The following is a 27,826-nucleotide window of genomic DNA, read 5'->3' on the forward strand; positions in this document are numbered from 1 at the left end:
GACTTCAACAGGACTGCTCAATAATCGGCTGCAAGAAGTTCTATGAAAGTAGCCCAAGGTGACAGCTAGGATTTATGAGAGCAGCCAGCTTTCTTTCCCTGATGGCACGATTGATGGTGGAAATGTGCCTTGCTCCCGATATCTTAACATAAATACAAACTGTCAGCAAACGGTGGGGCAGCATTCCACACATTTTAATATAGTGTTGTCATGGTAGTCTACTAAAGTGACAATGATTTTTATATATCAAAATATGAAAATGGTTCTGATACTGAGAAATGTATTCTTATGAGTCATATTAATCATCAGTATTGCTGTTGAGCTTTTGCACAGCTAAATGGTTATGTAAAATCCAAACATCTCTACATTAGATCAGATCTATTCTTTGACTACTTCAATATTGTCTTTGCTACATAATGAGAAAGAGAGTTTCAGTTAAAAGTCCTTCTATGTTCCTTGATCACGACAAATAGAATATTTCACCTGCTTTAGGTCTTCCTTTTTAAAGATTACTTACAGACATATTTTAATTTAAATTGAACATAAAGCCAATGTCAACCTGAACACGACAGTGTAATTGATATTTTCTTACTAAGGATTATCTGATCAGTGTTTTCTCACTTTTTTAATGTCATTTATTTATAATCACTTTCAGTAAACAATAGATATTTAGTATATACACCAACACAGGGAATACCAATGTATGGTGCACACCAGCATATGGAATATTAATAACAATTATTTTCATTTTGAATGAATATTTTACTTTCTGTTTTAACTTTCTGTGTGCCATAATGTGCTGATAATGACTTTTTTAATGCAAATTTTCCACAAAACCAATGTTGTTTTCCTTTGAAATTCTCCCAATATTATTTGTATCTATATATATAAATCGGTACTTCTGTCATTCTGTCTTTCTATCTGTCTATCTGTCTATCTGTCTGTCATCGCGTGTGCGTTGCGGGTATGCACTCGAAAGTTACAGGGCGTACCTATGCGCGCGTTACCTCCAAAGAAAGCTTACGCTTCCGAGACGGTTTTAAGCATATTTACGTTTCGGCCGGGCTAAAATTGCGCCCGCGGTATCCCAAAAACCTTCAACATTCCGCTCATTAGCATCTCATTATCCGCTCATTAGCGACAGAGTGACCTCGAGCTCGACCAATCGTACGCCGGGTTGCTAGCGTGTGCCGCCGGGCCAATCGGTGCGCGTGTGGCCGGGCTTTATCGTTCTGAACCGAGGTGAGTCGCCGCCATCTTGATTCCAAACTTTTCCTTTCTTTTTCCCGCTTTCTGCGTCTTAAAAAAAAACGTTGCTTTTAAAACACATAGTTTAAAAAAAAAATGATTTAGAAAGTAATTAACTTATCTAATCTCATTAATTTTCCTACCTTTCCCCGTTTTTCCAGGTAGGCCTAGAAGCCTCGGCGTCTCCTCCGCACCCACGCCCGAGCTAGGCACCTCCCGGCCCCACTCGAAGGCTGGAGGGCCGAGCCTCAGCCCAGCGCCGCTAGGGTGCGCGCGCAGCAGGAGCTGAGACGTCTCTCTCTGCCGGGGCTTGCTGAGCGTCCAGCGTTACCCTGGCAACGGGCGCAATCGGCGGTCTTCACCTCGGGGGGAGGGGGGGCGGCCGCGACCATCGGGGGGGGGGCCGCGACCCTCGGGGGGGGGAGGCCGCGCGCGCAGCAGGAGCAGCTGAGACGCGGCGTCTCTCTGGCTTGGTCAGCGTCACGGTTGCCCTGGCAACCGGGCCCGCCGGCCGAGAGAGACGCCGCGTCTCAGCTCCTGCTGCGCGCGCAATCGGCGGTCTTCACCTCCGGGGGGGGGGCGCCCGCCGCCCTCCCTCCCCTCCGCCCTCCATCCCCCCCTCCCCCGCCCTCCCCCTCCCCCCCCGCCCTCCCTTCCCCTCCCTCCCCTCCCCCCACCCTCCCTTCCCCTCCCCTGCCCTCCCTTCCCCTCCCCTGCCCTCCCTCCCCTGCCCTCCCTTCCCCCCCTCCCCCCCTTCCTTCCCGCCCTCCCCCTCCCCCACCCTCCCTTCCCCTCCCCCTCCCCTCCCTCCCCCTCCCCTCCCCTCCCTCTCTTCCCCCCAGTCGCTCTCTCTCTTCCCCCCAGTCGCTCTCTCTCTTCCCCCCAGTCGCTCGCTCTCTCTCTTCCAACAACAACATGCCCTCGAAAAAGCCTCGGCACCGCCGGGCACTTCAGCTAGTGTTTTATATAAACAACTGTCTACACCCTTTTTGACATTACTCACATGTGATGGGAAACGTATGAGTAAGTGCAGTTTGTTCTGTTACAAAAATACAAGCTGTCTAACTCACTGGTTGAGTTGTCTGTGTGAGCCTTGCATTTGCCCTGTGGTACCTGACTCTCATTTATGGTTATTGCTTGATGATTGAAATTTTGCCATGAGACAAGCTTCACACAAGACCTTCAGTCTGAACAGGGACATCTTTGTAGCCATTTTTGTGCTTTGAGATGGATCTACAGACAAACAAAATAATGGTCTGTCTTACCTCTTACATAGGCTATTGTTGATCCTGTAGTATTAGTTACAAAGGGTATTCCCAATGTTAAAAATGATTAATTATATACTAATAGATCCCCTGTGGCATTGTTCGTGATTATTAGGGGCATGCAGCGCTGTGTTCTGTATAACCTGTACAGAGCTGGCATCACTGCTTCATTTCTCATTAAGGTCTTGCAGTTGTCGCTTGACAACGTTAAGGGCTTTCTTTATCTCTTGGCAAGGACACTGAATTTTGGAGTACTCAAAGGTTGGGAGGGGGTTTTAAGCTGCAAGGCGTAGGTAAAACTGGTGCTTCTTTTGGAGTGACTCTCCTATTCAGACAGCAAACATTTGAGGAATGGGGGAGATTTCACCACCTCTGTGACTTAGTCATCTTGGAGGTGCCTGGTGTCAAGGGGTTTGGGGGCCCAGAAGAGCTGTGGTCACTGCTTTGTCAGTTACACACTCCCTTTCTTTATTACTCCTTTGCTGTTTCTGTTACTCTCACTCTTTTACTCTGTGTTCTCTCTCTATTTTTCTCCTGTCCATATTACACTTTCCTTTCTGCATTTCACACTTTGTCACTTTCATTTCTCTCAGTGCTTTCTCAGTTACCTTGGCAACCTCCGCCAACTGCATGCTTTTCTTTCAATGATCTGCGAGTGCTGTCTTTTCTTTCAGCAATATCATACAACAGAGCCACAGCTGCGGGAGCCAAGAGCAGAGCTGCAGGAGAGGGGAAAGTAGCTGGAGTCAGCACTAAATGGAGAGTGATGGGAGGAAGTGAGTGATAAAGCAGAGAACAGTTGGTGGCATCACCAGAGAGCAGCAGAGGACCGAATCATCAGTAAGTGCATGCCTTTGGTCTTCTGTGCGCGCAAATGTGCATCCATTCTTCACATCAAGTCTTAGGATGTCTGGCCTGAGTTGGGCTGGATGCGTCATACAGGGGTGTGGGCGAGTGTAGTGATGGTTGCTTACTGGGCTGGGTGTGGGTTGAAAGAGATTTGTTGAAGTGATTGGAAAGTAGGATAGGAAAGTTAATGGGGAAGTTTTTGATTTTCTTTGTCAACTTTGTGAACTTTTTATGTGTGAATTATGTGATCATGTTTAGGTTACGGATGGGGTGGGTGAAGAACTGTCATGGTAGCTGTATCTTGGAGGATTTTGTTTCTGTAACATGGTTGGAAAGTTTTTTGCTATAAAGTGATAGGAAAGAAAATAAATTGGAGTGAAAGGTTTTGTGGATTATTACTATGAATCACAAAAGTAGAAAATAACCAATTAGAAAATAGAAAAACAAACACACTTAATTAATGAGGAAGAAGAAAATTGAGGAACATTCAAAGAAAGGTTGATGGACATTAATGAAAGACCCATTCATTATTCACCAAGTTATGATGTTCACTACACACTTAAATCATCTTATTTTATAGATATAAAGAAAGATTGGGAGCGACATCCTTCTTTCTCCCCCCAAAATGTGACCTGCTTTTTCTTGAGGTTCCTAAATTGCTAACAGAAATACAGGAAAAAATTGGTAGCATGCAATTCGTATGTAAAATTATCAATCAAAAACAGCACACCTGCAATGATTATCCTTTAACACTGTTCAAGTAGCTAACAAGCCAGTTAAGCAGTCTAAGAGTCAAAAAGTTCATTTATCCAGTTGTGGATTGCATAATTGTAGTAGGAAAAAGCTGAATCCCAGCAGAGAGAAAACGAATATCCAGATTTACCCACAATGCACTGCATGCCCATAGGCCCCCCTAGTGGCGATATTCTCTTTCCTCCCCAAGAACGGAGTGAACGGCATCACAGATGAAAGATGTTGGCCCAGATTTTGCTGTAGCAGGGCATCTAACAGCGTTTGCCATTAGTTAGACTTGCTCCTGCACCTTTCAGCTCAAAACATTTTTGCCCACTAAATTGTTGAAAATGCGAGCTGATAATGGTACAACGACGGAAACAGGCCATCCGGGACCTGAGTGAATAGGGCAAGCAACTGTGTATCTCCTTAAACCATCAGATTGAAGGATTGAGAAATAAACAGTGGAAGGACTGAGAAGAAAGTAAATTAGAGTGAGTAAATTCAACAATGTCAAATCAGGTTCAGAAAGAGAAATAAAGAGAGGGAAAGAAAGATTGGATTGAGAGAAAAGAGACAGAAACGAAAAGTAAAACATTTTAAAAAAATTTAACATTTTAAAAATCTCCAACAATTGAAACTCCACACCTGTAATAGTTAATTTTCAGTGCCAGTGGTTGATTGGCACTAATTAACAGTCATCACATGGTTAAAAGGGTACTTATGCTACTAATGACAAGTCTTATCTATCTGTGGTGAGTTCAGTTTGTATTGAATGCGCAAATACAGCAACTTCACTCAATGCATTTCAATGGTGAGTCATTGCGCGAGGCTCATTTTTTTTTTGCAATGGGTGGGCCTTTCTATTAGTGGAACTGGAGCACCTGAAAAGCACTCCAGACACACAGCGCATAGGCACTGAAGGAGAAACCTGCATCAAAACCCTTTAATCTTAATCCAGCTGTCCCTTTCCTTGTTATATGCCCACTTCTTTTGTTTGTTTCCTATTTATGGCCCCATCATAATTAGCAACCCAAAAATGGCCTGTCTCTCCCTAGTATCATCGGCCATTTCCTTCTGTTAGAAGAATGCAGACAGTGTAAAAGGCCTGTATTTGCCAGGTGTGAGCAATTCAGAATGAAAAATGTTGATCACAGACGTTGCAAATTAAGACATTCCAAGTCTGCCTTTCAAAGGGGTGTAGGAATGTAAGATTGTGAGGGAAAGTCCATTTGGAGGTAGCAGATGGGAGTGTAAAGCTGTCTGTTAAGGCTAGTGCACATTATAGTTATCTGTTAAAGCCCTAGAGCACAGTGAGGGTTAGTGGTGAAGCATTGCTAGAGCTGTGGATGATTTTCCTTACTTTGCCACCGCTTGTGAGGTCATTAACCTTCTTTCAGCCAGTGCCATCTCTCCACTGGGCTCCAGCAACTGATCTTGACACTCTCCTCCCCTACACCCCAAACAGGCCATTCTCTCCTCTCCTTGAAGATCTCTAGCTTGCTGTTGGCGAAATTGTATGCCTGCTGGCCCAAAGAAACCTGTTTGACATTCTGCCCTCCTTTCCTGTCACTACACTGCCTGGCCCTTGAAGCTGCTGCAGGAATTTAAATCCTGTAGCAGCACAAAGTTTTCTGCCTCCTCCCAGCACAAACGTTCAATCACTGGTGGAACTCCTTTTAGGATCCCAACCAAAAATGCATATATTAGCTGACTCTAGAAAATCTACCAGTGTCAGCAATGAACGTGGGATGAACGGAAGTTACAGTGGAAAATGCCAGCCAAGATATCTATTCTGTTAGAGTATATAGCCCGGCCATGCAATAGCATACTGTTAGAGGATGTGTCACTGCAGCAGTATGATTAACATCTTACAAGTGAGGCTGAAAGGACAATTCACAAGTGACTAAGTCGTGGGTGAGTTATAATTAACCTCACAGTTATTTATCATACCTCACTGACAACAGCTCTTGTTCTATTTACTCAGCACAGAGATACAATTTTAATTGAAATATTGTTTTTATGATATAAGAGTAATGTAACATGAAATATATCTCCTCCATGGCATTGCACTCAGATTTGGCCGAGGACCCAGGTGCATCCATTTGGGCATGTGTAAGCATATCGGCCTTCACTGTATCTGCTTCACAAGGGAGACTGTTGCTGATTAATGCTGCCCACTGGAACCCAACCTGCAGGCAAGATCTAACATGCCTGTGCGTTGCTGTGAATTTTTACATGACTTGATCCATTCAAGCCACCGTTGATGACATTTTCCAGATTAGTCAGAATTTGATCCAATGCCAAAATGCTGTTTCTCAGCATAGCTTCTTGAGACAGCTGTGGCACTGCGCCTCTTTGTGCTGGACCATGGGGTGACCCGGCTGCCTTCTCCTGTCCAGTACCTGCCATATCTTCAGTCCTCTGAGGAAGACAGCTGTGTGGTAAAGATGTGCGATCACGCTGAGAGGTAACTGCCTCAACAGTACTTCTTGCCATGCGCCAGCCGTCGTGTGCCTCTTGCGAAGATCAAGGATGGAAGCACACCCTTGAACAACGGTGGCATAGTGGTTAGCACTGTTGCCTCACAGCGCCAGGGACCCGGGTTCAAATCTGGCCTCGGGCGACTGTCTGTGTGGAGTTTGCACATTCTCCCTGTGTCTGCGTGGGTTTTCTCCGGGTGCTCCGGTTTCCTCCCACAGTCCAAAGATGTGCAGGTTAGGTTGATTTGGCTATGATAAATTGACCCTTAGTGTTAGGGGATTAAATACGTGGGGTTACGGGGATAGGGTGGGATATGTGTCGGTGCAGGCTCGATGGGCCGAAATGGCCTCTATCTGCACTGTAGATTCTGTGAGTGTGAAGTCCACCATCAATGTATATAAATTCTGAACCTGCTTAAAGGGGCAGCAGCGGCAACTGGACAAGAGTTACCAGTGCGATTGCAAGCATGGCAGCAAGGGCGGCAGCCAAGAGTCAGGCTACCAGTTTTCCAGTTCTGACCTGAGATGCAGCAGAGAAGAGCCAGCCTGTTTTGGGTGGACGACAAGAGATCCCCGAGGTCTGTGGTGCTCACAATCTGTGTGTATGGTGGCGGTGGCGAAGTAGCAATTAAAAAGGTAAACAAAAGAATCTCCATTGGGAAGCCCATGCTGTAGATTGCCCAAAGGCTGCAATTAAATTTCCTTGGTTGCCCCGGTGACTATAGCCATGCAGGTTGAAGGCCCCCTCGAGAGCTGTACAATATCTAAAAAATTAAATAGCTGCTGAAATGCCAAAGTAATGAGTAATGTTTTATGTTCACAGCTTCAGCATTTAAATCACTTCTCCAGAACTAGCCACGCCTCTAGCTAAGCTGTTCCAGTACAGATACAACGATGGCATCTACCTGACAATGTCCTGTACAAAAAAAAGACAAATCTGCTCAATTACCGCCCCGTCAATCTACTCTTAATCATCAGCAAAGTGATGGAAGGTGTCGTCGGCAGTGCTATCAAGCGGCACTTACTCACCAATAACCTGCTCACCAATGCTCAGTTCCACTCAGCTCCAGATCTCATTACAGCCTTTATCCAAATATAGACAAAAGAGCTGAATTCCAGAGGTGAGGTGAGAGTGACTGCCTTTGACATCAAGGCAGCATTTGACCGAGTGTGGCATCAAGGAGCCCTAGTAAAATTGAAGTTAATGGGAGTCAGGGGGAAAACTCTCCACTGGCTGGAGTCATACCTAGCACAAAGGAAGGTGGTTGTTGGAGGCCAATCATCTCAGCCCCAGGACATCACTGCAGGAGTTCCTCAGGGCAGTGTCGTAGGCCCAACCATCTTCAGCTGCTTCATCAATGACTTTCCCTCCATCATATGATTAAAAGTGGGGCTGTTCGCTGATGATTGCACAGTGTTCAGTTCCATTCGCAACTCCTCAGATAATGAAGCAGTCCATGCCCGCATGCAGCAAGACCTGGACAACATTCAGGCTTGGGCTGATAAGTGGCAAGTAACATTCGCGCCACACAAGTGCCAGGCAATGATTATCTCCAACAAGAGAGAGTCTAACCATCGCCCCTTGATATTCAACGGCATTACCATTGCTGAATCCCCCACCATCAACATCCTGGGCGTCACCATTGACCAGAAACTTAACTGGCCCAGTCAAATAAATACTGTGGCAACAAGAGCAGATCAGAGGCTGTGTATTCTGTGGCGAGTGTCTCACCTCCTGACTCCCAAAGCCTTTCCACTATCTACAAGGCACCAGGAGGGGCACAGTGCTTCTTGTGGCCACCCAGTTCTGGTGGAACTTTTGACCAATGTCAACAGCTGTGGCGACTCAGATGATCAGGATCCCACTTCAAATTTTTCCGCCCATCCATGTGACTTTCATGCTGAAAAATCAGTTAAAATACCCTCTATGAAATATAGGAGATTCAATAACCCCCAACCACTATGAATGTATAACAAAATAAACAAGCAATGCAAAATTTCAAATGGAAAGTTTCACTTGTCATACCTGAGTCTTCTCACCCACTTGCTTTATGCTAAGTGCCTCTTTGGATGGCAAATAGGCAACAGCCTACAATGAGCTTTAAGACCTTGGTGGAGTTTTACTGCAATATTCCTCTGACCTGTCCAAGCACCTTTGTTTGAACATTCCAACAATCTGTTCAACTACGATCCTTGTGGCTGCAAGTTTCAGCTATCACAGAGAAGATACTTTCACCTATCAGTTTAGTCAGTAGAAGGTTGATATGGGATTACATTACTTTTGTAATTAGATCTTGTTAGATAAAAGGCTAACTATGGAAGTGTTTTGATTGTATTAATATTTGTAAATTTTCAAGTGTTGGAAAGAAAGTCTCAATCTTCATTTGCAGAGTTATATTACTCTGTACACTGAGAAAGTGCTGCCTTTTATGTTGGGCTTGGTATAGGTAATATATTATTTCCATTGGAGCACAGGTTATGTTATAACCTCTAACTGGGGCAATGCCGCCATTGAGGTTAACTTTGATATAGATCCTATCTTTGTTTAGAAAGAAGCCTGGTGTAAATTTGAGGAGGAAAAGATAGTGATCAAGAAAGAGGCAAGGAAACAGAGTGTGGGAGGTACAGAGAACAAGGATCACAGAGACAAAACATTCAATTTGAGGATAAAGGGAAGTTAGGTCAGATGGAAGAGAACAGAATTGGAGACAACACAATCCAGAGAAGGAAACATGAAGAACAAAGCAGAACCTAGAAGAAATGGACAGAGACTTAAGTTAAAAATGGTTACTCAGACTGCTAGGACAGAGGAATATCATAGTCTATATTTACATCCATCAATTTTAGTGGCATTCAAAAACAAAATTATTTGATAAACAAACATTAATATTATCATTAGAGTAACTGAATAATTATCATTTTCAATACATCATTCATGACTCTTTTATATTTATGATGAGTAGTATCATGGCTGCTTATTATGTTATCAGCAGATACGTAACCTTTCTTTTAACCACTTCTGTCCTTCACATTTTCCATCCACCCACTCAGTTAACTTTCTTGGTATTTTGATCAATACATTATCTAGCCGAGAGATTTTACGGTATCGATGCAGACCACTGGTTATCATTCTTCCATCATATTCAGATGCCAATAAAATAGTCCACTCCTCCCCCATACAGATATGTTATCAAGCTGGTTAATATAGCGCAGGTTTTTATTTCCTGTTTTATATGTTTCGCTACAACACAAAATCAACAGTAAAAAGAGGTGACAAAAGGTCTACATGAATCTCTGGTCTGTCATTTCACTGCAGTGAATGGAATAAAAAATTAGATTGCTGTCTTGATACTACAAGTATGTTTCATTGTCAGCCACAACAGTGCAGTTTGTGCTATAATGCTACAAATCCACCCTCTTCAGGATTTGTATGTACAAAGACTATAGATTATCAGTGATCTTCACAATACTAAAAGCATTGTAGTGATACATTTGAAAAAAATAGTACACATTAGGATCAAAGGCATGCACAGGACCAGAAAAGACCATTTCAGTCATTTGGCTGATCCCATAATTTAAATAAAGAATACACGTTGACTACCTATATCCTTCAATTGATTTCTTGCCAAATACTTATCTAACTTCTTGCTAAAGTTACTGAGGTCCAATCCAAGCATTCACCACCCTTTGAGTGAAGTAGTTATATCTGATCTGTCCATTCATCTTCTCCCTTCACACCTTCATCTCATGTCCCTTTATGAAGTGAAATGATAAAATTGTTCAAAGTGCTTTTTGAAAAATGGCATTATTTCTCAGTAACTGATATTTCTAGTATGCAAAATAAGTTTTTAAACAAATCAAAAATATGTTTTTCATATGATTAAATTGATTTTGTGTCTTTTAATATCTTCATTAGTTTTTACTTGAAGACCTCAGCCTCTCCTAAAAGTCTGGACTTGGACTTGATATTTTTGCCCAAGGCGGTGACTTTGATAACTGAAGGCAGCCTAAGCATGTGCAGTGAGTACATATTTAAGATAGTAAAATGATAGATGCTTCTCAGTCTCCAACAAAATCTGTTTGTTTTTTTTTTAAATAGTTGAAAAAGGCTACAGAACAAATTTCAAAAGCTTTATTCAAGTAAAGTTTTAATTGAGTGGTTTCTTTTTCAAAATAGAGGCTGTGGTGAGTGCATGCAGGCAAGAGAGGGAGAGAAAAAGAAATGACAGACAGTATTGATTACACTCTGTTGCTTAGTTTGTGTTAAAATTATAAATACCCTATAAACTTCAGAAAGCAAAACAAGCTAAAAGAGAGACATAAAAGGACAGAGGTCCTGAAATTCAGTGGGGGTTCTATCAGTCTCCTGCTGTAAATGCAGTGGGAGACCAGTGGAACCTCCAAGGAAATGACGTAAGCCACCACGTAAGCGAAGTCACGGGGTGGGGGACTTCAGAAGGGTTTTGCAGTGAGGGGAGAGTCCAGGGAGGCAGCAGCCCAAATTCTCTTCTCCCACTGCAGTTAAACGCCACTCCCCCTATGCAGTGTTGTTAAATACCAGGAGACTGAATTTCCTGAGCCTGAGGATGCTTTTGTGGTGCAATATGGACATGACGGCAAGAATTTGGAACAGGGCCAGGTTCTGCTGGGTCTATGACTTTTTTTGCAATGCCAAATTCCACCAGAAATGTGAGTGGGTGCTTCTTACACTGCCCACTCTGTGTGGACGTCACTGAAACAAGTGGCATTGGCAAGGTGGCAGCATCTATTGGAAATCCTGCCAGGTCTGCCTGAGTTTCCACCAGCACTAAGAACTCCTGTATGTTGCCTCACAGAACTTCTTTTCCCTGCTGTTGGGATGGGCACCCTAGTAACATCAAAAATGGCTCGGGCACTCGCCCCCCCTATAACCAGATGCTCTTGATCCAGAGATTTAAGACAAGGTCATGAGTGCGGCAGACTGACGACCCGAAATCCTGTTCCCTGCACTTCTGGCAGTGGAGCAGGTCTCCAAGAATCTGAGGCCCCAGATCTAACTCCAACTGGTATACTATCTTGCTGAATATTCTCAGTTTTTAAAGCTGATATGGGATAAAAATTAAATACATAGCCAAAGAAAAAAAATATATATACACACATATATAAAAATTTGGTACATAGGGCATGTTTTTCTTTGTAAACTCATTATCTGTATCAGCAGTACCTATTACTCCTGTAGGATTCAATAGTGGCCTGGTATTTTCTAAAACAATAACCTTTGTCTGGAATTTCTGCAGTCTTCTCTGTAACTTTGGCAGAAACCCTGCAGAAACAGCGTAAACATCTGTTTGCGTCATTTCTCCGGGGTTCTGCTGATCTTCACCGAAGTTACAGTGAGAGGTCAGTGAACCCTCCCACCATGAAAATTCTACCCCCATATATGTTTCACACGCTGATGTCAGAATAACGATCCTTCCATTTTACACTTCTAATGTTATTAGTCCCTCGATTTGTTTGTCCTATCTAGCTCCAACTTTCCACAGGCCCAGCCCCAGCACTTCACTTCTGGCTAGTTTTCATCAGGACAAGTTTAGGGTGATCCCCATCCACCCCAAACATGACCCATGACATTAAAGGCGGTGGGGCCGGGAAAGGAATTTTCACAATGCGAATTTCCGTGCTCCTGGCCTCTTTGATGCAGAGAGACCTGGACAGGTTGGCTTAGCAGCGTAAGTGGGGCCCACCAGGGGTCCAGACATGGGGCCAGGCCCAGGGCTCCACTAAACATTCTGGCAGCAGTAATCCTCTTCGCCCCTTTATAAAGGTGCCCAATTGTCAGTGCTGCCGGCAGCTAAAAATAGCGCTGGTCAGCACTGCTTTCCCACTTCCACTCCTTACCTGGCTGGGGTCTAAGTCGTTTCCATAGTGGACGCGTGCCCGCAACTGCTATTTAAATGAGATGACCTTTCTCTGACCCTTGATACTCCACAAGGGTCAGGTGTGGAGGTCACCAGTGCTGCTTTGCCACTGTTCCGCTGGCGGAGCAGCCCTGTGGATTTTTAGGGCCAGTAGTGGAGTCTGCGTTTTATAGTAGTCTATTCATGCAGTATATAGTTTGTGTGTGTGTGTGTTTGTTGAGCAGCAGACACCTAACCTTCTCCTTTTCACCATCTCTCTACACCTCCATCCCCCACCAGGATGGCCTGAGGGCGCTCTGCTTTTTCTTTGAATGGAGGTCCAACCAGTCCCCATCCACCACCACCCTCCTCCGCCTGGCTGAACTTGTTCTCACATTGAACAACTTCTCCTTTGACTTCACTTACTTCCCCCAAATAAAAGGTGTTGCTATAGGAACCCATATGGGTCCTAGCTATGACTGTATTTTCGTGGGATATGTGGAACACGCTTTGTTCCAATCTTACTCAGGTCCCCTCCCTCACCTCTTTTTCCGGTACATTGATGACTGTATCGGTGTCATTTCCTGCTCTCGCCCGGAACTCGTAAATTTAATCAACTTTGCTTCCAATTTCCACCCTTCCCTCGCCTTCACATGGTCCATTTCCGACTGTTCCATTCCATTCCTCGATTTCTCTATCTCCATTTCTGGGGATAGGCTGTCGACCAATATCTACTACAAGCCCACTGACTCCCACAGCTACCTTAACTCCACTTCTTCCCACCCGCTTCCTGTAAGGACTCTATTCCATTCTCCCAGTTTTTCCGTCTCTGCCGCATCTGTTCTGACGATGCCACCTTCCATACCAGTGCTTCCGACATGTCTTCCTTTTTCCTCAACTGACATGGCTCTTGACCGTGTCCGTTCTATTTCTCACGCTTCTGCTCTCACCCCTGCCCCTCCCTCCCAGAACGATAGGGTTCCCCTTGTCCTCACCCTCCACCCCACCAGCCTCCACATTCAACGGATCATCCTCTGCCATTTCTGCCACCTCCGGTGTGATGCCACCACCAAACACATCTTCCCCTCTCCTCCCCTTTCAGCATTCCGAAGGGATCATTTCCTCTGCGACACCCTGCTCCACTGCTCAATCACCCCCAACGCCCCCTTCCCTTCCCAAGGCACCTTCCCGTGCAAGCGCAGGAGATGCAACACCTGCCCTTTTACCTCCTCCCTTCCCACTATCCTGGGCCCCAAACACTCCTTCCAGGTGAAACAGTGATTTACTTGTTCTTCTTTCAATTTAGTATAGTGTATTCGCTGCTCACGATGCGGTCTCCTCTACATTAGGGAGACCAAACCCAGATTGGGTGACCGCTTTGCGGAACGCCTCCCTTCTGTCCGCAAGTGTGACCCTGAGCTTCCGGTCGCTTGCCATTTTAATTCTCCATCCCACTCTGACCTCTGTCATCAGCCTCCTGCACTGTTTCAATGAAGCTCAACGTATGCTCGAGGAACAGCACCTCATAGAATAATAGAAGTTTACAGCACAGAAGTGGCCATTTGGCCCATCAAGTCCACGCCGGCCGAAAAAGAGCTATCCAGCCTAATCCCACTTTCCAGCTCTTGGTTGGCCTTGTAGTTTATGGTACTTCAAGTGCATTTCCAAGTACTTTTTAAATGTGATGAGGGTTTCTGCCTCTATCACCCTTTTAGGCAGTGAGTTCCAGATCCCCACCACCCTCTGGGTGAAAAATGTTCTCCTCAACTCCCCTCTAATCCTTCTACCAATTACTTTAAATCTATGCCCCCTAGTTATTGACCTCTCTGCTAAGGGAAATAGGCCCTTCCTATCCACTCTATCTAGGCCCTCATAATTTTATACACCTCAATTAAGTTGATGTGCCTCAATTATTCCGAGACTCGAAGTTAGCAGAACAAAAGTAAGGCTTTTATTAACTCAGAACATAACACGTAAAATAGAGAGATGTCTACCTTCAGGAGGCTGATGCCGGACTGAAGTTAGATTACAAAGGAGCCAGGTATGGGCGGAGCCCTGCACACAACCAGTTCCAGCACATTCCAATGCATAATACATGAGGACTGGGGGAAGGGAAAAGACACAGAAAGCAGGCAGTTAGAAGACACAGAAAACAGGCAGTGATGAATGGAATATATTTCATCACATTCACCCCTTCTATAGATTTAGTCTGTTCGGGGGTTTGATAGTCCTCTGCGACCGACGTGGCTGTTGTGGTGCCGCGGGTGTCGGCTGGGTGTCCCCGGTAGCCTCCTGGGTCTCTGCCGGGGGTGCCGCCGGGGTTGTTGAAGGGGTAGTTGGTGGGGGTGCCGTTGGTCGATGTTCTTCCGGGGGTGATGAAAGAATAGTGGGTGGGTAAGGGTTGCTGTGATCGTCGTCGCTGCTATTGCCGTGGTTGTTGTTGATGCCGGCTGGGGCGACGTCTTTTATGGACACGGTGTCCTCCCTTCCGTCGGCGTGCCGGACATATGCGTATTGGGGGTTGGCGTGGAGTAGGTGTACTGGCTCCACGAGAGGGTCCGTCTTGTGGCCCCTCACATGCCTTCGCACGAGTACCGGACCTGGGGTGGAGAGCCATGACGGCATGGATACGCCCGAGGTGGATTTCCGGGGAAAGACAAACATTCGTTCATGAGGCGTGGTATTAGTGGCCGTACACAATAGCGACCGTATCGAATGGAGCACATCCGAGAGGACTTCCTGCCAGCGGGAGATAGGGAGGCCCTTGGTCCTTAGAGCTAGAGTGACTGCTTTCCACACTGTCCCGTTCTCTCGTTCCACCTGGCCGTTACCCCGGGGGTTGTAGCTGGTGGTACGGCTCGTGGCGATCCCCTTGGACAGCATGTACTGGCGTAGCTCTTCACTCATGAAGGACGCCCCCCTATCCGTGTGGATATAGCTCGGCATACCGAACAGGCAGAACAGGCTGTTGAGGCATTTAATGACCGTGGCGCTGGTCATGTCTGGGCAGGGGAAGGCGAATGGGAAACGGGAGTATTCGTCCACAATGTTCAGGAAGTAAACATTGCGGTCGACGGACGGGAGGGGGCCCTTGAAATCTAAGCTGAGCCGCTCGAAGGGCCGTGTAGCTTTGATTAAGTGGGCTCTATCTGGGCGGTAGAACCGAGGCTTGCACTCAGCGCAAGTGCGGCAGTTCCTGGTCAGAGACCGAACTTCCTCAATCGAGTAGGGTAAGTTACGGGACTTTATGAAGTGGAACAGCCGCGTGACCCCTGGGTGGCAGAGGTCGTTGTGGAGGGTCTGTAGCCGATCCTCGGTGGCGCTGGCACACATCCCTCGTGAGAGGGCGTCAGGGGATTCGTTAAGGGCCCCTGGCCGGTAAATGATGTCGTACTCGAAAGTGGAGAGCTCGATCCGCCACCTAAGAATCTTATCATTTTTAATCTTCCCCCTCTGTTTATTGTTGAACATAAACGCTACCGATCGCTGGTCGGTAAGTAGGGTGAAGCGTTTGCCGGCTAGGTAGTGGCGCCAGTGGCGCACTGCCTCCACGATGGCTTGGGCCTCCTTTTCCACGGAGGAGTGTCTGATCTCGGGGCCTTGGAGGGTCCTCGAGAAGAAAGCTACGGGCCGCCCCGCCTGGTTGAGGGTGGCCGCCAAGGCGAAGTCGGACGCATCACTTTCCACTTGAAATGGAGTGTTCTCGTCCACTGCCTGTAGCGTGGCCCGCTCAATATCCTGCTTAATGCTTTTGAAGGCGGCGTGGGCCTCAGCAGAGAGCGGAAAAGAGGATGCTTTCAAGAGGGGGCGGGCTTTGTCGGAGTAGTTGGGGACCCATTGGGAATAGTAAGAAAATAACCCCAGGCACCTTTTCAGGGCTTTGGGAGTGTTGGGCAGGGGCAGCTCCCGTAGGGGGCGCAATCGGTCGGGGTCTGGTCCGATTTCCCCATTCTCCACCACGCTGCCCAGTATGCAGAGGCGCGTGGTGTTGAAAACGCACTTGTCCTCGTTATAGGTGAGGTTGAGTTTTTGTGCGGTTTTCAGGAACCTCTCGAGGTTCGAGTCGTGATCCTGCTGGTTGTGACCGCAGATGGTGACGTTGTCGAGGTAGGGGAAGGTTGCCTGCAAGTGGTGGTCATCGACCATGCGATCCATCTCCCTCTGAAAGACCGAGACCCCGTTCGTCACCCCAAAGGGGACTCTGAGGAATTGGTAGAGGCGTCCGTTCGCCTCGAAGGCGGTGTACGGGCGGTCCTCTGGTCTGATAGGGAGCTGGTGGTACGCTGACTTGAGGTCGATGGTGGAGAACACCCGGTATTGGGCGATTTGGTTCACCATTTCTGATATGCGGGGTAGCGGGTAGGCGTCTAGTAGGGTGTACCTGTTGATCGTTTGACTATAGTCGATCACCATCCGTTTCTTCTCGCTACCCCTTACCACTACCACTTGGGCGCGCCACGGGCTGTTGCTGTGTTCAATAATGCGCTCTTTCAGGAGCCTGTCTACCTCGGTCGCGATAAACCGCCTGTCCTCCCAGCTGTACCTCCTGCTTTTGGTCGCTATTGGCCGGCAGTTAGGGGTAAGGTTCGCGAATAGCGAAGGCGGCTTTACCTTCAGGGTAGCCAGACCGCACACTGTGAGGGGCGGCTGGGACCCACCGTACTTGAGCGTGATGCTTTGGTGGTTGCACTGGAAATCCAAACCCAAGATCACGCTCGCACATAGGTTCTTCATGATTAATACTTTAAAATTATCATACACAGTTCCGTTAACGCACAATTGTACCGTGCAGTAACCCAGAATGGTCGATGTCTGGGTTTTATCGGCCATAGAGATGGTACCCTGAGCAGGGACCACCTTTAGGGAGAGTTGTTGTGCCAGTTCAGGGTGGATAAAACTCTCCGTGCTTCCACTGTCAATTAAGCATTTAACCCGGCACCCGTTTACCTCGATGTCCACCATTGATTTGGATAGCGGATGCGGCCTGGTCTGGTCCACTGTGACCGATGCCACTGTAGGGCCCTGATCGAGACAAGATGGCGTCCACGCTGTCTGCTCATAAGATGGCGGACCCCACGAGGTCGGGCAAGATGGCGTCCAAGATGGCCGCTCCCACGGCGCACACGCGGCGGTGGCAGGTTTTCCGGCGGTTGGTTTTCCGGCGGGGTTCCCTCTGCACACCTTCCCGAAGTGCCCCTTCTTACCGCACTTAAAGCAGGTGGTGCCTTTCGCCGGGCACAGGTTTCTGGTGTGCTTTGGCTGCCCGCAGAAGTAGCAGTTGGGTCCTTGACGCGTCGCGGCTGTCGTAGGGCTTCTGGGGGGAGAGCTGGGCCCCGCCGGTGTCGGGCTGCCGGGCGGGGAAGATGCCTTCCAAGATGGCGGCGCCCTCGGCGCACACGTGGCGGCGTGGGCGGCGCGGGCTGAAGAGTAGGCGTCCGAGTTTCTCTGGGCCATCTCCAGGGACCGCGCGGTGTCCGCAGCCTGTTTCAGGTCCAACCCCGTTTTTTCCAGCAGTCTTTGCCGGATGTGAGTGGAGCTGAGGCCTGTGATAAAGGCATCGCGAACAAGCTCGTCGGTGTACACTGCGGCTTTTACATCTCGGCACTTACAGTCCTTGCCAAGCTTTTTCAGGATGCTTAGGAACTCCTCCACCGATTCCCCAGGTCGCTGTGCGCGAGTAGCGAGTAGATGCCTAGCATACACCTCATTCGTAGGCTGCTGGTAATGCGCCTTTAAGGTGTTGCAGGCGGCCAGGTACGTATCGGCGTCTTGGATGAGGGGGTAAACCCGGTGGCTTACCCAATTCCGTAGCATTCCGAGTCTCATCTTCGCAGTGTCCGTAGCGTCTTTGACGGCTGCGGAATTGTCCAGGAAGAATTCCATACAGTCAAACCAGTGTCCGAAGCGTGCTGATGCGTCCGGAGCATGTTGATCCAAATCCAAACGTTCGGGTTTCAGGAGTTGATCCATAGTGTTGAAAATTGAGTTAATAAAATTGATGTGCCTCAATTATTCCGAGACTCGAAGTTAGCAGAACAAAAGTAAGGCTTTTATTAACTCAGAACATAACACGTAAAATAGAGAGATGTCTACCTTCAGGAGGCTGATGCCGGACTGAAGTTAGATTACAAAGGAGCCAGGTATGGGCGGAGCCCTGCACACAACCAGTTCCAGCACATTCCAATGCATAATACATGAGGACTGGGGGAAGGGAAAAGACACAGAAAGCAGGCAGTTAGAAGACACAGAAAACAGGCAGTGATGAATGGAATATATTTCATCACATAAGTCTCCCCTCAGCCTCCTCTGTTCCAAGGTAAACAACCCCAGCCTATCCAATCTTTTCTCATAGCTAAAATTAACATCTTTCGATTAGATGCTTTACAGCCTTTGGACTCAACATTTCAGATCATTACCTCTGCCCCCATTTTTTCAGACAGCAGCTGTCGGTAATGATTCTGCTATTCCCATTTACACCTCCTCTAAATCCATCTTTTGTTTCTTTACTTGTCCCATTACCATCCCCTTTTGCCTGGCACCATCATCCCATTTGTCATTTAATCTCTCCTGCCTTCCACCCTATCACAGACCTTCCCTGTTGTTCTTTCCTCCCCTCCCCCCTTTCCCTGCCCCTGCACTTGCTTAAAACCGGTTACAGTTCTAACTTTTTCCAGTTCTGATGAAAGGTCAACATTAACTCTGTTTCTCTCTCCACAGATGCCAACTGACCTGCTGAGTATTTCTGGCATTTTCTGTTTTTATTTTATATAAAATAATCAGTGCCTGGGAACAAATTAGTAATGTTAATGATGCCCCATCTTGGGTTAGGGAGGTAGTATGTGCATGAATAGAAATGCATTCTGCATATGCCAGCTGGAAATCAACTCAGGACTATGTATGTTTGTTGCAACCTATCCTGACAATCCATTTTTCTATATTTGGATTATTGAACAATTCTGACATTTGTCATCTGGATAACTGTCAGAGTCACTATACTGTATTATATACATGGGCAGCCTAATACTAGACAGAGCTCGCTCAGTGACAGCTCATATTAGCATCAAGGTATTTAGGTTTTGTCTAAAACATTAGAGACATGCTCATTCAAGTCATCTGCCTGACTGTCCTCTCAGCCAGGGAACAGTGTGTGGCAATCTAAAAGAAAAGGGGAAAAAAATGAAAGACAAACATTATTTTCTATTGAACAAATTACATTCCACCTTGATGCACTTTGTAAAAATAAACAGCTTTCCAAAACATTATAGAAAAGTTCAATTAAATGAAATTATTTAAATTTATATAAAAAGTCCTTTAATTGAAAACACACGCATGCTTTACACCCACTAGATTTTTAAAAAGATAATAAACCTAAATTCTCGCTCCCAATAATTGTGGGTTTTAAAAGTTTTAAACATTATGTGCATTGCGTTAAATGCCACATTAGTTTCAGATTAAGATCACACCTTAACCATTGCTGGTCACAACAAACTCCTCTCAAAGGAGTACAGCCTTTTTATTGACATTTATTGTTAATTCTGAAACTGGCACGGTCATAAATTTAAATGAAAAAACAGCAATTACAGTCAGTTATGTGAGACAAAGTCAGGTTACATTTATTTTTATATATGAGAAACATGTATCTTCCATGTGTCTGTTGTGTACGAATTTCTTCTAGTTTTCAAAACTGGCTTTACTTGGATGATATGTTTGTCAAAGATAACGGGCAGACTGTTCCTACAGTTTTCCAGCTTCTTACAGTTTTGAGCTAAGACAATCTGACAAGTATTTAAATCAAAGAAAAGAAAGACTTGCATTTATATACCGTCTTTCATGACCTTAGGACGTCCCAAAAGCACTTTACAACCAAAATCAGTTGCTCCAATAACCTGCCTTTTTTGCTTCTGAAGCCTGTGGTGCTTATATTGGTGTCCCAGCTCCTGCTCACAATCACCAATGGATAGCATCACAAATGGAGGGCCAAAGGCTAGGCACATAGGAGTTTGAAAGTGCAGTTGTAAGTGACTTAAGGAGAGAGGCAAAGAGTGACAGGGGACTGGGGGTTGGGGATAGGGGCTCAGGGAATAGAGGGTGGGTTGTCAGGGAAGAAAGGGAGACTGGGAAACTGGGGACTGTGGGTTGGAGTTTTGGTGGGGGGGGGCAGGCAGCGAGGATTGGGGAAAGGGGTGGGGTTGTGTGGGCGTGGGCCAACATTTCCTGCAGAGCCGGAAGCAGCAGCAGCAACGTGCTGAGTGGGAGGAGCACCAAGAGAGGAACAGCCAGAAAATTTCTGGATGCAGAGTCCTACACCTAATCTGCACCAGCGGCATGGCCACCACCATGTTGGCCATCACTGCTTTTGGGCAGCCAGATCAGCGTTGGATCAATTTAAATTTGCAAAGAAGGGTCCTGTGCCTGTTTCAGAGCCCGTCTGCAAAATGCGTGGAAAAACTAGGCGTAGCAAGCAACGACTTGTTTTACCATTTCTACGGCGGTCTGAAGTGCAGTCCTTAAAGGGACCGCTGGAGGTTGGTGGAGAAATGGTAGTGAAAGAGTGCCTCTCCCAGCTGCACAGCACTACAGTGGGCTGCTGTCAGCCCGCGCGCGGCCCTCCTGTATTTCCAGAACAGCCAGAAACCTGGGGACTTTACTGTGGGTAAATAGTAAAAGCTTGTTTCCACTGGTGGGCGAATGGCGAACAAGAGAAATGGGACTGAGGATTCTCATTGTGCGCACAGAACTCCACGCCCGGATTTTACTTCGTGAGCTCCAACTGACGTCGTTCAGGCTGGGCTGGGAGGGGAGAGGCACAGTTTCAACCTGCAGCCCCGTTCCATCGGCTCCTCTCTCAGGGCAACAAACACCTCAAACAAGTCCTGGGCCTGACGCCCCAGGCTGAACTGTCAGCTCCTCGCTCTGTATCTCGCAGTGTTTGTAACTGGGGCCCCGAGGCTCATCCAAAATTGGGCCTTGGGCTTCATTTTAATAATAGAGATGAGCTACTGATGCCTGTTGCACCTGCAGAGGCAGCTCGCCCGGTGTTGGGGATCAAATTTGGGCCTGCTGCATCGCCGGTAAGTCCTGGGAGGTGGGCGGTGGAAAATACAGGAGGGCCGCGCACGGGCTGACAGCAGCCCACTGTAGTGCTGTGCAGCTGGGAGAGGCACTATTTCACTACCATTTCTCCACCAACCTCCAGCGGTCCCTTTAAGGACTGCACTTCAGACCGCTGTAGAAATGGTAAAACAAGTCGTTGCTTGCTACGCCTAGTTTTTCCACGCATTTTGCAGACGGGCTCTGAAACAGGCACAGGAGCCTTCTTTGCAAATTTAAATTGATCCAACGCTGACCTGGCTGCCCAAAAACAGTGATGACCAACATGGTGGTGGCTATGCCGCTGGTGCAGATTAGGTGCAGGACTCTGCATCCAGAAATTGGTATACATTGCGCCCCTTTTACACCTACAAAATGGGTGCAACACATACCAATTTCTACCTCCGTGTGTCCAAATAAATTTAGCTAAATGTGGCCCACACCAAGTGCCAGGATGTCAGGTCAGGCCTACCAAATGAGTTTGACACCCCGCGATAGGGGAATGTGGGTAGTGATGGATACAAGGAAGTCGTCTGAGAGGACCCTGTCTGTGATCGAGACCATAAGAGTAAAGAGGCAAAGTGAAATGGCAAAGTTGAAGGTGTAACCGTGAATATCTATATATGGCGTAAATTAATTACATATCTGCAGTGACATTCTACACACATCTTATTCGGGCAACTTTTGGATGCTATATGCTGGTATCTGCATTATTTAAGCACAGCAATTTAATTCAATAGGTGTTAAAAGGATGGTTACCTGAAAATAATCCTCTTAGTGTAAACAGATTTCTGGTTAAAAATAGTTGGGAGGGTGGGGGGACAGAAGTAAACAATACGGCGAGACATTTTGTTTGGATGATTTGCAGACTTGCAATCCAAGGAATCTGAGGATGCCAATCTGCAACGACACAGGGCCTTGCTGCTGCTGTCCTGGGCTGTGCCGCCTGGCCCCGCTGAAGCCGCGTCTTGTGCTCGGGGGTTTGTTTTGAGGTGACACCGGAAGTGGTTGACCTGTCAAGTTGTGGCGATTTCAGTCAATCGGGAGCGCGGTTTGTGTTTGGAGTTTGAGCCGCGGGCGGCCGCCGGAGGTACGTCTTTCATTTTGTGTCTCTTTACACAGTTGCCGGAATTTGTCTGTTTCTGTAAAGCGGGCCCTGGTGCTCGGGTCTACCTACAATCTGAAGCCGGTGAAGCGGGGACAATTTCAAATGCCTGAGTTGAGTGGCACCAATAACGCCCCCCCCCCCCCTTGTTGCCTTGTGGCACAACTGTGTGGACACCAATGTGCTCGGTCAGTGTCTGGTGCCATTCGGCGGACGCCCTGTTCCAGATGGGTCGGTCGGCCTGGCACCGGCTCGCAGAATAGCACCAAACGTTTTTCGAACACCCTCCTGGATTGGTGCCACTCATAAAATATCACACGACCCACCACAACTAAAGTAACTATTTTGCAGCTAAACCAGTATGTTCCAGGTTTGAGTCCCATTTACAGCAGATATCTTGCGGTGCCCACCAGTCGTGAAAAGCTTCAAGCAAACCGGTGACATGCTCGTATTTTGTGGTCACCCAAGTGCGTACCAAAGCGCTAAACATAGCAAGCAGGCGGAGAGCTCCGCCCAATGATCCCACGGATCCTGGAACTATATGTTGTGGTTTGTGCCAGGCCCTATTAGTGGATGGAGTTGGTAGGCTTCCCCAACCAGTCAACAGATGTAGGCACCAGACCCATCCACCCCACCTAGACAGATGTACTTGGCTGAATACTGAAATTTAGTATAGGTTTAACTTGTGAGGCAAAATGACCCCTTAGTTATGCAACTATGTAAACCTTTCACTACTGGACATGTTCCCCATGTCAGTTTCTGTCAGGTGTTGCAGTGAAATATAATCTGTGTCTGATTCATCAACCCATGACTTCCTCGTTGCATAACCTGACACCAATGAATGTAGCATGCCCTCTCAGTCTTTACTACACCCAGTGGGTCCTGGTCACTTGTAAACACGTCATAACATTTACTTCCATAGCTTGAAGCAAACTCTGCCCCCCACTCCCCCGCCCCCTGCCGTACCACAAGCTCCAGTAATCCATCCCATAGAAACGTAGAAGATAGGAGTAGGCCATTCGGCCCCTCGAGCCTGCTCCGCCATTCAATGAGATCATGGCTGATCATCCAAATTCAGTACCCTGTCCCTGCCTTCTCCCATATGCCTTGATCCCTTTAGCCTTAAGAAATATATCCAACTCCTTCTTGAATATATTTAATGAATTGGCCTCCACTGCCTTCTGTGGTAGAGAATTCCACAGGTTCACCACTCTCTGGGTGAAGAAGTTCCTCCTCACCTCTGTCCTAAATGGCTTACCCCTTATCCTTAGACTGTGACCCCTGGTTCTGGACTCCCTGGCCATCGGGAACATCTTTTCTGCATCTAGTCTATCTAGCCCTGTTAGAATTTTATAAGTTTCAATGAGATCCCCTCTCATTCTTCTAAACTCCAGCGAGTATAAGCCTAATCGACCCAATCTTTCCTCATACGTCATTCCTGCCATCCCAGGTATCAGTCTGGTGAATCTTCGCTGCACTCCCTCCATGGCAAGAACATCCTTCCTCAGATAAGGCGACCAAAACTGCACACAATACTCAAGATGTGGTCTCACCAAGGCCCTGTACAACTGCAGCAAGACATCCTTGTTCCTGTACTCAAACCCTCTCGCTACGAAGGCCAACATACCATTTGCCTTCTTAACTGCCTGCTGCACCTGCATGCTTACCTTCAGCGACTGGTGCACAAGGACACCCAGGTCTCGTTGCCCTTCCCCTTCTCCCAATCTATTGCCGTTCAGATAATAATCCGCCTTCCTGTTTTTGCCACCAAAGTGGATAACCTTGCATTTATCCACATTATTATACTGCATCTGCCATGCTTCTGCCCAATCACCCAACCTGTCCAAATCATACTGGAGTTTCTCGGTATCCTCCTCACAGCACACACGCCCACCCAGCTTTGTGTCGTCTGCAAACTTGGAGATATTACATCATAATGGGCCAGAAATTCCAGAACAGGGCTTGCAGCGCGTGCAAGCCCCGTATTTGCACTTACCCCGCGCTCCTGCCGATCAGCTCCAGGGACGCCTGCACTTCCAGAAACTGAAACAAGAATCCCGGGCAGCGTATGACGTCACGCCGCCCAGGAGTGCAGCCAGCGCGGACCCAGGAGCGTGCAGTGTAAGTGAGACACGCCCCTTGAGGTCTCAGTTTCACTGGACACGCCCCCAATGTTTCTGTCAAGCTGCTTTGCTTTTTTACATGCAAAGCAGCAGTTTAAATAGGTTTTTGGAAGTTTTTTCAAGATTTTGGTAACTTTTATAATTTTTTTTAAATGTTTACATTATTTTGAGTAATCTGAAGTAGTTTTAAAGAGAATTAAAGCAATTTAAAGACTTTTAAAAGCCCTAAAAGAATTTTTTTAATTCCATTTATTTATTTAGCAATGTCGTCGTCATACGTGTCTTCACACTGTTCCCTTTGGGGAACTGTATGAAGTGGTGGAAGGATTTATGGCCGTGATTAACGCTCATTCCGTGACCGTAACCATCTTTGAACCAGCCATTAGGGCGGTTAGTCCTATGGCGGGAGGGTTTTACGGGCTCCCACAAGCTATACAAGGAGGGGGGGCCACCCACACCCACGGACGCAAATATCCCACTGGATGTCAACCCAGAATTTAGAGCCGGAGCTCCGACTCCACTTGCCGGGACTGTCTGGAGCGGGGTTCGAAACCCTACCCTGATCTGGCCCAGCGGCAGGGATCCTACCGCTATGACAAAGGCCCAATCCGATTAGCAACGTGAAATGGCAGCATAGGGCTCCAGTCACGGGGAGGGAAAAGGCGCAGGAAACGTATGGGTGTCACCTTTTGTGCGGAGTGGGCCTTTTGCGTAGCAGTAAGCATCCCTGCCGCTGGGCCAGAAGGAGTAGGGTTTTGAACCCCACTCCAGACAGTCCCGGCAAGTGGAGTCGGAGCTCCAACTTTAAATTCTGGGTGGACATCCAGCGGGATACTTGCGTCCGTGGGCCTCAGATGGGTTGTGGGAGCCCGTAAAAACCTCCCGCCATAGGACTAACCACCCTAATGGCTGGTTCAAAGATGGTTACGGTCACGGAATGAGCGTTAATCACGGCCATAAATCCTTCCACCACTTCATACAGTTCCCCAAAGGGAACAGTGTGAGGATACGTCCGATGATGACCTCTTGCGCAATGCACCTCCTTGGACCCTCAGTCGCAGGTGCGAGGGGGCAAGTGGTGCAAGTGTTAAATTTTTTATTTTATTGACATGTAAAATGTTGGCCCAATAATTCCCTTCCAAATGCGCTAGTACGGTCGGGGTACTTGCGCATCTGGCCGGATGAAATGCCGGTTTTCAGCATGCACAGTGCATGTGGGGAAAACAGGCATTTCCTGTCCTCTGAACGAAGGGGTTCAGAGGCAGAACGCGTGCGACTGCACATGCAGCGCGTGCGCAGTATAATTCGCCGCTTTCATTAATGCTTTCAGTGAGGTCCAGTCATTACAACTTACACATGAAAAAAGCATGGGTACAGAGGCTGCGGAGGAAGATATTTTTTATCGTGGAGCTTCTGAAAGTATGTATGTCTGTATATATTCCTTTGCGTGTTATGTATATATTCCTTTACTTATGTGTATGAATGTATTATTTAATTATGACTTTCAGAGAAAGTAACTTATTGGAAAATCATAATTAAAAACATACATTCATAGTAGAGGAATATAAAACATACATACATATACGTAAAGGAATATATGTGGACATACATACATAACTCATTCTCACATTCCATTCACACAGCCACAATTGCTCCTTCTACCTACCGTTCTGAAAACCCTTTTTAAAAAAAAAAAAAAAAAAAAAAAATTTTAACTTTAAAACTTACTTAAAATTTCTTAAAATAACTTCCCTCCCTTTCCCAAACAAAAATATTGCATTTCAAAAGCTCCACGATAAAATATATCTTCCTCCGCAGCCAATGAACCACTTTACACTTGCTTTTTTTCAGTGTAAGTTCTGAGGACTTACCCTCACGGATTTCATGAATGAAATCCACGAAGTTCACTGCGCAAGCGCTGCCTGTGCAGTCGCACACGCTCGAGGTCTGGAAATGCCGGCGTTCCCCGCATGCGCTGTTCCTGCTGAACGCCGGCATTTCCAACGGCCAGAAGCGTGAGTACCCCGAGCGCACTCACGCTTCTGGCCTGGAATTTCTGGCCCAATCATAATCAACTTTATTGTCATTGTTAGTGCACAAGTGCAGTACAATGAAATGTAGGCTTGCGGCTCCCGAGAGTGTACATTTAGATTAAGACATTTAAGCATTCAACATACATTTGGCTTGTGTGGTAAACCACTTTTATCGTTCACTATCGTTACACTATAGTTATCACTGTTGTATTGTTATCACCGTTCTCACTGTTGTATCACTATACGAGGTCGCCTCTTGTCGCGCTGTTATACCTGGGCTGACCACCTCCGACTCCGCCCATGGCTCCACCTACCTGCCCAGGTATAAAGGTAGTCGACTGGCTGGTATTCCTCCTTGTTGGACCCGATCACCCACGAGGGTGGGCTCTGTTATTTAGTCAATAAAAACCTTTAGTTACGTTCCTAACTCATCGCTTTTTATTGGACGAATTGATAGGTATATCAATTTTATTGACTAAATTTTAAAGATGTTTGCTACTGACCAGCCAGAAGCCCTCCCAGAAGCACAGCCACAGCAGCCTTCAGACACCGGGCTACACCAGCCACGCCAGCCGGCTTGGCTGCAAGCCCTCAAACCACCGTACCTGGATCGAAACCCACAGGCAGCAAACTCAGGCCTCAACTTCAAACACTGGCTGGACTGCTTCGAATCCTACCTGGAAGAATCCGGCGTCCCGCAGAGATCCAAACTAAGACTTCTGAACGCCCAAGCGAGCCCGAGAGTATACGCACTCATCCAGGACACGACTACATACGAGGCCGCTATCAACCTACTGAAACAGCAGTACCGGAGCCCGGTAAATTACATGTACACCAGGCACCTCCTAAGATCCCGCCCGCAACAGCCAGGAGAGTCTGTAGCTGAATTTTTACGGGCGCTAAGAGCACTCGGCAGGAACTGTGACTTTAAAGCGGTGACGGCTGTTGAAAATACGGAAGATAATATCCGCGATGCCTTTGTGAAAGGCCTACGGTCCGACTACTCACGGCAAAGACTGCTT

The 27,826-nt window shown here is 47.0% G+C and overlaps 1 protein-coding gene across 7 annotated transcripts in view; it reads left to right on the plus strand.

Annotated features, from left to right (window-relative positions):
- Positions 1-22,546: 22,546 nt before the first annotated feature.
- Positions 22,547-27,826, plus strand: part of LOC147117307 (syntaxin-17-like) — a 99,400-nt gene continuing 94,120 nt past the window's right edge. For 6 of the 7 annotated variants that reach the window (XR_015078416.1, XM_085988185.1, XM_085988190.1 and 3 more), the window contains exon 1: positions 22,547-22,633. The gene's annotated coding sequence lies outside the window, so the exon portion shown is untranslated. The remainder of the gene's footprint in view (positions 22,634-27,826) is intronic. The other variant, XM_085988187.1, reaches the window with a different exon arrangement.

The sequence above is a fragment of the Somniosus microcephalus genome, chromosome 5 (genome assembly GCF_052327205.1).
Source record: "Somniosus microcephalus isolate GS21.2 chromosome 5, FLI_Smic_1.0, whole genome shotgun sequence".
Lineage (NCBI taxonomy): Eukaryota > Metazoa > Chordata > Chondrichthyes > Squaliformes > Somniosidae > Somniosus > Somniosus microcephalus.